Source organism: Notolepis coatsorum (genome assembly GCF_963971535.1).
Source record: "Notolepis coatsorum genome assembly, chromosome: 15".
Classification (NCBI taxonomy): Eukaryota; Metazoa; Chordata; class Actinopteri; order Aulopiformes; family Paralepididae; genus Notolepis; species Notolepis coatsorum.
Window position 1 is genome coordinate 61,517,876 of NC_140179.1, and position 13,756 is coordinate 61,531,631.

Below are 13,756 nucleotides of genomic sequence, written 5' to 3' on the forward strand. Positions count from 1 at the left end.
CTCCATAGAGACAGCATGACCACCTAACACAGAGCCCTCCATAGAGACAGCATGACCACCTAACCCAGAGCCCTCCATAGAGACAGCATGACCACCTAACCCAGAGCCCTCCATAGAGACAGCATGACCACCTAACCCAGAGCCCTCCATAGAGACAGCATGACCACCTAACCCAGAGCCCTCCATAGAGACAGCATGACCACCTAACCCAGAGCCCTCCATAGAGACAGCACGACCACAGCTCCCTGTGTCCTGGGGGCAGGGGTGTAGCTCCAGATTCTGGGCCCCATGAAAGAATGTATTTGTAGGCCCCCAGTGAATGCGAGCGCACGTAAGCGCGCGAACGGAATTTTTTTTGGCCATTTTTTTATTGATGAAAACGCATAATATGGTTTTTACCTATACATTCGGATCAGCAGTTCAGCACCTGCACTGTTGGTGGGTGAGCCTAGTAAAGGATGTCGCATTGCGTTCATCTTCAATGAATGGACCAATGCAATAGTCTACCAAAGCCCCCCCTCTCTCTCTATATATCACAATCGTTATAACTTATTATGTATTGTTTTTACTTCTGTTTAACTGTGTTAATAAACAAACAAACAAAACAAACAAACACACACACACACACACACACACACACACACACACACACACACACATACACACACACACACTTCAGAAACAAACATAGTATCAATGAGAGCATCAATAATACACCTGAGTGATGTCTAGTAAAAAAAAACAAAAAAAAACAAAAAAAACATTTTTTGGGCCCCCCCCCCAGTGCTGGGCCCTTGGAATCATCCTAAGCTACCCCCCCCCCCCCCCAGCTACGCCCCTGCCTGGGGGTGCTAGTGTAGCTTCACTAAGAACAGTTTCTTAAACATGAGATTAGACCTAAAGCTGTTACTTAGACACAAGATCAGACTTAAAGCTGTTTCTTAGACATGAGATCAGACTTAAAGCTGTTTCTTAGACATGAGATCAGACTTAAAGCCCAACCTCTAGGTTAAACCCTACTGATCAATTATGGGTAGTTTACATCATTGGTATATAATTTCATTATTTATTTTTTTCCATTTGACACCACTCTGAAAGAGTTAAAAAGGTCCACGCACGAATAACATGCACGCGCGAATCAAAAAAGCTTATCAAACGCTGACGTCACAACAGGACAACAGGTGCATATTAATGAGCCGAATCTAAAAGCTTATCAGACGCTAGCACCTAGCACGGCCGTGACGTCACTTCAGGAAACGTATGACTTATGTCCGTCCGGGTCATAGTACTAGATCAATGGTGGCTCACTCGGTGCATCACAGTTAGCCTATATCTCCGCTGTCCCTGCTACACTCACTGACGTTAGCCTATAGCCCGCCGTCCCTGCGGGTGGTTCTCTCCTCTTTGTGTGCCCCCGTCCCCGCGGAGGAGCTTGTGGACTCGACAACAGCGGCGGCCGCAGGGCGCCGGAGCCCGCAGCGCTAGTTAGCTCATAGCTATCGTGTAACACTAGCCTTTACGGGCTCGAGCACCCTACGGCTGCCGCCGCCGTCGCGTCCATGGGCCCCCCGGCAGGGCACCCGTGGGGACGGGGTGTACAGAGAGGAGAGAATCATTTTGGGTCGGCCGTTCATGCCGGCCAGCGAGCCGGATGTCGGGATATGTTGTTAGCACAATAGCTACCAAGCTAAGCTATGTTATCTACTAACGTTATAAACACAATATGTGTACAACGACACAATGATTTACATTATTACAAATATGGTAACGTGGTTGTGGCTTTTACAAATAGTGGTTAGCTTTAGAGATGGATGGATGGCTATAATCACGGAGCAATAGTGAGGTGAAACAGATACGTTTATCTATGGTAGCAAGGCTCTCTGCCTGCCACTAGCTGTGTGACTCTCAGCGCCCCCTGGTGAGCCCCCTGGTGCCCTGCACCTGTTGTGACGATCATTTCGATTACACACGCACGTTATGAACCATTGATTAAAATATGCACGTGCGTGGTGATTGTGTTGGGCAGACAAAATGTTTGATAAAAACGTTAAAACTGGGTCAATTTCAATACTTTTTTTCCCCCTTCTTCATGAAAGCCACTGTTGGCCTAGTCCACATTGTTTATTGAACAAAAATACAACGTGGAGGTTGACCTTTAAACTTGTTTCTTAGACACAATATCAGACTTAAACTTGTTTCTTAGACATGAGAGGGACGGCTTTGTGGGGCGGCTTTGGCTCAGGGGTAGAGCGGGTCGTCCAATGATCGAAGGGTTGGTGGTTCGAATCCCGCTCAAGCCTATGTCCATCCCATTGCCATTGTGTCCTTGGGCAAGACACTTAACCTACTTGCCTCATATGAATGTGTATGCATGTGAATGAATGGTGGTGGTGGTCGGAGGGGCCGTAGGCGATGATTATTCGCCACGCTTCCGTGAGTCTGCCTCAGGGCAGCTCTGGCTGCAATTGTAGCTTACCACCACCGGTATGACTGTGTATGAACGAAAAATGGACTCTGTACGCGCTCTGGGGTCACTGGGGTGTCATGAAGAGCGCTATATAAATCCAATCCATTATTATTATTATTATGAGATCAGAAAAAAAAATTGTGATGTCATCAGTGTGAATTAGTAGATAGATGAATTGGGAATGTTTAAAACAGGTACATTTTCTGTTTCAGAACTGAGAACACCACTATAGAATGACATTAATTTGGGTGTAGAAAAAGAGAGGAACATTCTGTATGCAGATCCAGACATTATTCTCCACTTGCACAACGTGAAGTAGGCATTTCCGGTAGGACTTCCGGGTTGACAATGGTTCTTCGGGTCCCATCTAAATACATTGTTTTCAGCAAATTTTCTCATGTTATTTAAACAACTTTGTCGTCACAGAGAGGTAATGAAACGTTTGTATTATTATATTATAGAATGTATTTAATAAGCAAACGTTTGTCAGCAGGGTTTTTGGGCTGTATTTCATGTAAAAACGTTTACTCTTAGTTAGCCAAATTAGCATTTGAGCTAATATGATGAGGAAAAAAGGCGAAAAAAGGCGAAAGCCGGACCAGCACTCTCAGATTTAGAAAAATAGTTTTTAATGGCAGCCTATGATACAGACATGTTTCGGAACAGGTGTTCCATCTTCAGTGTTAATAGGCTAACCGTGATAGCTTGTAAAAATGGGAGCTATATACCATGTGGGCAGGAAGTGACATCATAGAGGTGAGCTTGGGAATGCTAGTCAACTTTGACCTCCAGAGTAAGGACTTAATAATGTAGAGTGTTGAAAACAAATATAAACCAGAAACTTAGATAAGCCAGTAGCAAACACAAAATTCTATAAGCAAAGAACAACAACAGAAGGAAACTTTTCACCATTCAATAATAATAATAATAATAATAATAATAATAATAATAATAATAATAATAATAATGATAATATAAATCTTGATAATAAAAGTTAAAGTTAAAAAGTCACTTATAGGAAACAGGATAACACATTTTTTTCATTCATTCCCTTTGGTACAGTGCCATTAATCAAATGAATATAGTAACCTGTCTCCCCCTCTAGAGAGCATTGTAGACTAACGAGTCCCATAAACAATAAGATTGCATTAGGAGAAAAACTGTACAAACATTCACCCTTAAGAAAGGACATTGTGGTGCTAATCACTCAAATATGCAGGTGCAATGTTACCAATGTTTGTAATAGTGTATATCTCCGGGACCGATGAACTTTTCTTGCACGGAGACATCTCTTTCCTAGGTCGGTCTCTGGGCTGCCCAGTAGGCCTGCAGGAGTGCAGGAGGCACCATGTGTGTAGGTAGTCTTGTAGTCTCTTCGTCTCTAGCATCTCTTATGCCGCTCGATGTCTTGCCTTGGCGATAAGCAGGCCCCTCGGGATGATGGCGTCCTGCCAGTAGTTAGTAAGGGTCACGCCATGGAGTAGGATAAGAGTCTCTCTCTGCTTCAGGCGAGGATGAGTCTCTTGACTCCATCGTTGTAGCTACGAAAGCTGCTGTATGTCCACTAGGGACAGGGTGAACTTTAAACTCTGGAGCTGCAGGTCTCTAAGCTACCAAAGTAGCTATATATCAAAGTCAATGTAGACCGCGCTTCTCAGTATCTGACACTGGGTGCTGAAATCCCAAGGATTATGAGGAAAAAAGGCGAAGGCCGGACCAGCACTCTCAGATTTAAAAAAATTGTTTTTAATGGCAGCCTATGATACAGACATGTTTCGGAACAGGTGTTCCATCTTCAGTGTTAATAGGCTAACCGTGATTGTAAAAGCTTGTAAAAATGGTATATACCATGTGGGCAGGAAGTGACATCATAGAGGTGAGCTTGGGAATGCTAGTCAACTTTGACCTCCAGAGTAAGGACTTAATAATGTAGAATGTTGAAAACAAATATAAACCAGAAACTTAGATAAGCCAGTAGCAAACACAAAATTCTATAAGCAAAGAACAACAACAGAAGGAAACTTTTCACCATTCAATAATAATAATAATAATAATAATAATAATAATAATAATGATATGCTAATTATGATGAGACATGATCAATGAATTGCTCACCAAGTCAAACGTACTTCTATGTGCAAGACATTGTACCTAAAATAATGCAGCATTCTTTATGTGTGATTCTCAAAATATTCTTTATGAAAATCTAATCCTTTCACATCTCGTTTTTGCATACCTGCTGTGAGTAGCATTCAACATCCCACTGTTGCTATCCCTGCTCCAGAATCCCTGCTCCAGAATGAAGAAAGGCACTGTGAAATATATGAAGAGGGCGGCCAGTTCTCACAAGTTTTGTTCAGTCCCTCTTTGCTCTATCTCAGCTTCATTCTGTTCTATGAGTATTCATAAGTTCCCAGCTGATGCTGATGTTAGAGCAAAGTGGCTTGTCAACATAAGAAGGGATGACTTCACCGTCACTTCTAATAGCAGGGTGTGTAGCAGGCATTTCCTCACTGAAGACATGATTAAAACTCCTGATGGACGTCATCATCTCACAAAGGGAGAATTGCCTGTGCTTTTCGAATGGAATGGCTATCAAGTCCGCCAACGTGTGGGTGTTTGGGGGAGGAGAGAAAGACCAGTGGCTAACTGCACTGATCAGACTGACAATGACAGGGATGGAGGTGCTGGAGGTAATTGGTCTGATTAACGTCTAAACTTAACACCAGAAATTACCCCCCACCCCAACTGTTTACAGTACTGTACATATATTATTTGCTACTAGTAGACAGGGCAAATCCTATAACAATTTATCTATAAGTCATAATAGATTATATACAAAAATATACATTGCAGAAATGTATTCTACAGGAAAAATCACATAAGGCACACCCTTTTATCAAATTGTTATAGGATTTGCCCTGTCTATAGTGTTTTATTGCTACTAGTGCTGATGATGTCTAGGATATAGCATTGTATATTATTGTACAGTATGTCTTTCAATATCTCTATGCATTTAATACACATGACCTCAATGGAAACAAGTCCTCAGGACCTTTTTTGGGTTATCCTTTTAGACCAAGTGTGTGTACTGTACTTGTGCTGTTTGTATCTGTCTAATAAAGTATTCAATCAATCAATCCGCAGACCAGACTGACAATGACGGGGAGGGAGTGGGTGCAGGTGCAATGGAAGTGTGTGACCATGACTACTGCACAATATTTATCACCATATTGCCCACCCCTACCTGGACAGGTCCAAAGCGAGAGTCAACCAAGGGTTGATCTGCAGACATCCCCATGGTACAGACTAATGGCCTGGACAAGGGGTCAAAGTTTGTATAAGCCTCTTCCACCTTGAGCACAGAGAGGTCAGGGAGAGGTCCAGCAAGTGCCTTGTAGAGTGTGCTTCTGTAACACAGATGAGTGATGCTAGTTGGTTTACACATTTGAATATAATTTAGTTTTAATCTATATTATTGTGAATAACTGGTGTGTATTGTTCAATATTAAAAATCTTTTCAGTGTTTATCCTTGAAAGACTTGTAAAACAGTAGTCCATATTTACATATATACCTAATTCCTCCTTCTGTTCCTGTCGCCCTGGACTTCAATAACACTGCTTTGGTACTTACCAGCAGTAATGATTAAGCAGGTAGACCATGACCAGAGAACACAGCCATGAACGGGCTTTGAACAGAGAACAAGTTCATTAACATGCAATCAACAGAACTCGATATGCTAATGATAACACTGCTGTGATACTTACCAGCAAGCAGGTAGACCATGAACAGAGAACACAGCCATGCACAGGCTTTGAACAGAGAACAACATGAACATGCAATCAACAGAACTGGAACGGGCCATATACAGAAAACTAGGCCATGAACAGCCCATACGAGTCAAGTCAATAACGTGACTGACGAGAGCACCCACAGGGCTCCAGAGGGCACCCATTTGGGAATCAGATGCACCCCAAAAAAGACATGTTAATGCATCTAAAAATTATAATTGGTCGCACCAGTGCACCTTACATTTAGCAGGTCTGTCTATGTGTGTGTATGTATAGCTGCACCTGAATTATGCATTACATGAAAAAGTTAGGCGCACGTGCAACCAACTAAAACGTTTAGTACTCTGGAGCCCTGAACAAACACCGCCCTTCCACCCTACTCTTAAACTGTGGGGCTTTTCATTCTTCTTCAGTGACCTGTAGCAACAGGCTCTGATGCTGACTTCACCTGTCAGCTTGTCTTTATTTGAAACTGTCAGGCATAAAACAGGACATGATGAATAACAAGATAGTTTGACTTTTGATTGATTTAATACTTTATTAGCAGTTTGTATACAAAAAGCACATGCCAGTACAGTTCAATACAGGGTCTGCTAAGAGGATTTCAACCCAAGAAAGCAATATGGCTTGTTTACATTGGGGCCCTTTGTCAACACAAATTGTAAAGAGATGCCGCCTATTCTCAGTCCGTGCCCCACAATGGTGGAATGAACTACCCACCCGTTAGGACAGCCGAAACCCGTCCAATCTTCCGCCGTCGACTTAAGACGCATTTCTTCAACCATTATCTGAAATAATAATATATAAAAGATAAAAATAAAATAAAAAAAATCTAACCCTAACTAACCTTACTGTCATGCACTTGTTCTAATAAACTAACCTACACTGTAACACGCAACACTTTGATGAACATTGTTACTCAGCTGATAGAGTTGTACCCTTCCTGATGACTTGTCGTACAGAACTTGTAAGTCGCTTTGGATAAAAGCGTCAGCTAAATCACTAAATGTAAAGGAAAAATGTACAACACCTTCATAATCGAAGATATAGCTGGACACATATAGTTTAAAACCCTTGTCCAGCAAAGAGTTCAATGCTTTACTGCTCGCTTTTACAATCCTGTGGACATCCGTCACTTTCATCCTTGGTAGCTCTTCTAAGCATCTGGTGTAAAAAAGAGCCATGCTGCTGGTCATGGATGTTGATTGTTGAATGAATGCTCTAGTCTAGTACTCACAGCAGGTCCCTGTATGCAAAAACGAGATGTGAAAGGATTAGATTTTCATAAAGAATCAGTCTATTTTGAGAATCACACATAAAGAATGCTGCATTCTTTTAGGTACAATGTCTTGCACATAGAAGTACATTTGACTTGGTGAGCTTGGTGTATATCCTGCAGATAGCATTACACGCAGGTAAACAGGAGAAAATACATGCATGCAGCATAATAAGCTTCCCAGATCGGCATAACATGATAAAATTTCTTCTGATTATCAAACAAGTCCATATGGGGGTCTAACAAACGCAATGGTGACAGCAATTCATTGATCATGTCTCATCATATTAGCTCAAATGCTAATTTGGCTAACTAAGAGTAAACGTTTTTACATGAAATACAGCCCAAAAACCCTGCTGACAAACGTTTGCTTATTAAATACATTCTATAATATAATAATACAAACGTTTCTGTGAGGATTGGTTCATTCCCCGCCACACGCTCCGCTCCTTTAAGGTACTGTGTTGATTGATGCATTCCCCGCCACATGCTCCGCTCCTTTAAGGTGCTGTGTTGATTGGTGCATTCCCCGCCACACGCTTTTGGAGCAAGTATCAATTCCAGCGCGCACCTGTCATAGTTTTTGATTAGCGCCCCAGAGGCTTTTTATACTGGGACTTCCCTTCAATCGATGTCGGGTCGTTTTGGAATACAACTGCTTTTGCCTGCTTTTTCCCTGTTGCTGTGCCTCGTCTTCTTTCCCTCCAGGACTTTCTGTGGAGATCCGCTGATGAGAACCTTGTTCCCCGTTTGGAGCTGCGCCTCGTTTACCCGCTTTACGCGTTTGCGCTTGGGTGAGTTGGAACCAAACCCCTCTGGATTATTCTGTCTGTGTGTGTGACGAACACCGAAGATTATCATTTTTGCTTGCACTGGACTCAGTTGAAGTGTGTTTTGAAGAGACACTGAAGATTTAATTTCTGTTTGCACTAAACTCAGCTAACTTGTGTGTTGTGGAGAACACTGAAGATTGTTACTGTTCATTGGTTCTGGACACAGCTAAGGGAGGAGGGAACCACACTGCCTCTGTGTTTCGTTGGACTGTTATTGATATCTCTCTCTCTCTCCGTTTTCCACCTCGAGGGAAAGCTGGGAGTATCTGCAGAGACGCTACAACATCAAATACCGATTCCCCACTGCTATCACCAGGAGGATCTGCAGAGCTGCAGAGAACTCTGCTGATGGCAGTCTCCCTTGTTGTTTCATAATTGTTACTTTACCCCTTTTGTGACTCTGTAAATAAATACGCCCTAGTATTTGGCTAACTCTGAACTTCCTGTCTGTGCCGTGCGATTGAGGTCGGTTCAAACCCTAACAGTTTCATTACCTCTCTGTGATGACAAAGTTGTTTAAATAACAGGAGAAAAGTTGCTGAAAACAATGTATTTTGATGGGACCGGAAGAACCATTGTCAACCCGGAAGTCCTACCGGAAATGCCTACTTCACGTTGTGCAAGTGGAGAATACCTGATGACGTCACAGGTTTGGGTCTGACTGGGGGATCCTTTAATAAACATAAACTCCTCTGGTGTCTGGCTTTGGGAGAGAGAGAGAGTAGCTCATGTTCACACATAGCGATTCAACTTAGGCCACGGAGATAATATATTGGAATTCTTGAATTGGGTGGTTTTGAAGCACCTTCTGGTGATGATGTGATTATGCAGCCATCACATCCCCAGGTCCCTGTAAGGCAGTGCTTCTCAAACTTTTTCTGTCAGGCCCCCCTTTGGCGGACCAAAATATTTTGGGCCCCCCCCCCCCCCCAACAAAATAGTCATGAAATGGGCCATGTTTAAATTTATTGAAATAACACCAATATCGTGACCTTTCAAATTGGCCCTATATTTTGTTTTCAGAGCTGTCATGGATGAAAAGCTAGCTTCACACAGATACTGTATGTGGTGCTGAATGGTATCAACACCTTAACTGCTGCATCATGAGATACTTGGTGGGCCATGAGATGAGATACTTGGTACTCAGCACCACACTCTGAAACTAGCTCTCTAGGTGGTATCAGATGAGATTTCAAAGAGTTCTTCCAAGAGTTTGGATGGAGATGTGTCAGGAAGCTTTGTCTCAATGTTGTCTGTAAAGGTTTTTTTTAGTAACTTGGTGATCCTTTTCTGTGTTTTATTAAATAATGATTTTCAGATTTTGAGAAATGGTATTTTCATGGAGAACAGTGCAGCTGCAACAGATAGCACTTTAGTGATCATTTTCTGTAATCAAAAAAAAAAAAAAAAAAATCTTTTTTATAAATCTCAAGGCCCCCCCTGTCATGCCTCTGCGCCCCCCACTTTGAGAAACACTGCTGTAAGGTAAGATAATGCTGAATAACATAAAGTAGGCTAGTTAGCTATTAGTCTAAATGTGATCTTCATACTAAGATTCTTAACCGTGCCTATCTCTCTCTGTGGAACACTAGGACTAGACCAAAGCTTGTGTGCGTAGGACGTGTGTGCAGCCCATGCAAATGTTCTTGTGTGCTCACATCTACCTGCTCCACCAGCCTGCTCGCTCAGTGCTCACATCTACCTGCTACACCAGCCGGCTCACATCTACCTGCTACATCAGTGTGCGCAAGTTTGCAGGAGAAACCCAGTGATTTCAAGCAGCCGTTCTTCTCATCGTGTGAATATGGGTAAAACTGTTGCTGTGTGAATCGTCCTTGCAAAGGATTAGCTAAATATTTCTCTGACAACATTTTAAGTAGGAACTTTGCCACTTTGCTGAATCTTGTTTAATTTTAGAACTACATCACCTCGTTTGACATGTTTGGTCCAAGTATTGTGAGCTAGGTGTGTTGCACTGGTCAGACCTAATTTGCGTTATGCAAATGAGGACCAGCAAGTGTAGTGCAACCCTGTCATAATACTACCACAATGAACTGCAACCCTGTCAAAATGCTACCACAATGCACTGCAACCCTGTCACAATGCTACCACAATGCAGTGGTGGAGCTGAGAGGCAGTTTGTGGTGAAGTGCGAAGCGATCTGTTCCTAGGCAGAATAGAATTCCTGGTCTCTGATTGGTGGATATGTTAGTAGTATTGTTATTGGTATATCATCATAATATATATTTTATAATACTGTACATTATTTGTTTGATACATACATTTTCTGGCTTGTGACAGTCACACAAACATACACACACAGAAACACAAAGACAACACACACACAAACAAACAAACACATGCACACACACACCAAGGAGGGACAGTAACATGGAATAAAATATTAAAAGATAGTCCTGGGCTGGATCCATAGTATGGATGGTTGACAAGTTGTAATCCATAATATGGCTGGTTGACAAGTTGTAGTCCATAATATGACTGGTTGTAGTCCATAATATGGCTGGTTGACAAGTTGTAGTCCATAGCATGGCTGGTTGACAAGTTGTAGTCCATAATATGGCTGGTTGACAAGTTGTAGTCCATAGTATGACTGGGTGATTAGTTGTAGTCCATAGTGTGACTGGTTGATTAATTGTAGTCTATAGTATGACTAGTTGTCCATTGGCTTATGGTTGGTTTTCCAGAGTGTAGCAATTACATGTTTTGCTTGAAATAAACACAAATTCTTTAGATTACATCCTATAGGGATAACTCAGATTGGAATATCAAAACATATTTTTATTACTTTATTCCAAAAGGATTTTATAACAGGACATTCCCATGAACAGTGAGAGTGCCCTTCTCTTTGTTGCATGTGGTGCATTGATCTGAAATATTTGAATGAGGGTGTAATATAAGTCCCCAATACCCATTCATATTGTAAAAGTGTATTTTGTATTGATAGGTAGGACTTGGTGATTTGAGACAAATGTCTTTCCAATCTGCTTCAGATATTTCTTCATTAATATTACGACTTCAAACACATTTATTTGTCTTCCGGAGAATCCTGTTGAGTTTAAAAGCAACAGAGTAAAGCGTACACATTTTACCTTCCATAACAATGCCTTTTCACGAGGAGAGAGAGGCGGCTTGGTATGAAAGTTGTCTTGGGTTCATGCAATATAATCTGCAGATTATATTTGTCATAGGTACAATATATTGTGTTTCTGCTTTGATTCCTCAAATGTGAAAAGCCTCTCATAATTATATAAATGTCCAATCTTACCAACCTCTCTCCACCCATTCTCTAAAGCCAGAGTCACGAGCGCCACGTTCAAATCCTGCATTTCTCCCCCCGTTGGAGAAAAAAAGGACAATTTCGACAACGTCTCTCTAGATACAGTATGTTTGTACCAAACTATCACAGCGTTTTTCCACAAAGAATTATGTGTTTATTTTTTTCAAACTAACAACATTTCTGGAATATAAGTATAGGATCAGCGGATAGCATGGATTTTGTGTTTTGTTAAATTCTCAGGGAGAGAGTATTTGACAATTCAGAAAACCAAAACATGGCAGCTGGTAATTGTGCAAGGCAGTAATACCAGTATAGGTTAGGTATCTGTAGGCCTGATTGTTCTTCTATTATTCCATATTTGTGAAAAGCATTTTTATTCGATTGAAAATCAATTTGGTTGACTAGTTGTAGTCGATATAATGATTGGTTGACTGGTTGTAGTCAATAGCATGGCTGGTTGACAAGTTGTAGTCCATATAATGATTGGTTGACTGGTTGTAGTCCATAGCATGGCTGGTTGACAAGTTGTAGTCCATATAATGATTGGTTGACTAGCTGTAGTCCATAGTATCCCCCCTTGAATGGCCCTTCTAAGGTTTCTATCCTCCACATTGCCTGTGGTGCATTTTTTCCCCCTATTGCTAGGTTTTAGTGAGTTTTTCCATACCTTCGCGTGGGGTATGTCTGGGAGTGTTGCATTTATTTTAAGTTTTTTTGACTTTATGGTGTTTTTGTTTTGTTCTTGACTTATTGTGATGTTTCTTCTTGACTTGTTTAACGAAGACGTGTCCGGCCCATGGGGACATTAACGTGTGTTGTCGGGCCTTACAAATTTATTTGATTTGATTTAGTATAGCTGGTTGATTAGCTGTAGTCCATAGTATAGCTGGTTGATTAGCTGTAGTCCATAGTATAGCTGGTTGATTAGCTGTAGTCCATACAGTAGTTAATTAGTTGTGGTCCATATCACTGGTCGACTAGTTGACTGGTTGTAGTCCGACAGTGGCTCAGGAGGTAGAGCAGTCGTCTGGTAATCCGGAGGTTCCCAGTTCGATTCCCACTCCTCCCGGGCAGCATGTCGAAGTGTCCTTGAGCAAGACACTTAACCCCTAATTGCTCCCAATGAGCAGGTCGGCACCTTGCATGGTCGCCTCCGCTGTCGTTGTGTGAGTGAATGGGTAAAATGTGAGGAACAAATTGTAAAGCGCTTTGGATAAAAGCTGGTATATAAATGCAGCCATTTACCATTTAGTCCATAGTATAGCTAGTTGGCTAGTTATAGTCCATAATATGGCTGGTGACTAGTTTGAGTTTGAGTTTATTTGGATCCCCATTAGCTGTTACAAATGGCAACAGCTACTCTTCCTGGGGTCCACACAAAACAATAAATACAAACAAAGACCATAATTTAAAATAAAACCAACAATAAACATACAAAACAATATACATACTGTAACATAATCAAACATACCCCCCACCCATCCAACCCAACCCACCTCATTACATTAGCATTATACCAAAATATTACAAAATGATTAGTAAAATAATAAAATGTTATATATCAAGCATTGTGCCTGTACCCAAAAGTAACCTCTTTACTTGCTTAAAGCTTTCTTAGCTTGTTGCTTGAGTAATTATATATGGCAACCTATTCCACTGTGAGATGGCCCTATACATAGCAGTTATTTTCATTGCATTTGATCTCGGTAGAGGAATTGAAACATGACCACTGGTAACTTGTCTTGTCCTGTGCTCATGTCTGTCTTGTGAAAAAGTTATTCTTGAGTACAGGCAGCTTGGTTGTTTAGACACAGTTATATTCCTAAATAGTGCTAGTAGGCTGCGTGTCGATCTGTCCTCTACTTTCAACCACGCAAGATCGCTATGCATTTGGTCTACACCTGTTCTCGTAGAACACCCGAGTGCCATAGTATAGCTGGTTGACTAGTTTAGTCCATAATATGACTGGTTGACTAGTTTAGTCCATCATATGGCTGGTTGACTAGTTTGACTAGTTTAGTCCATCATATGGCTGGTTGACTAGTTTAGTCCCTCATATGGCTGGTTGACTAGTTTGACTAGTTTAGTCC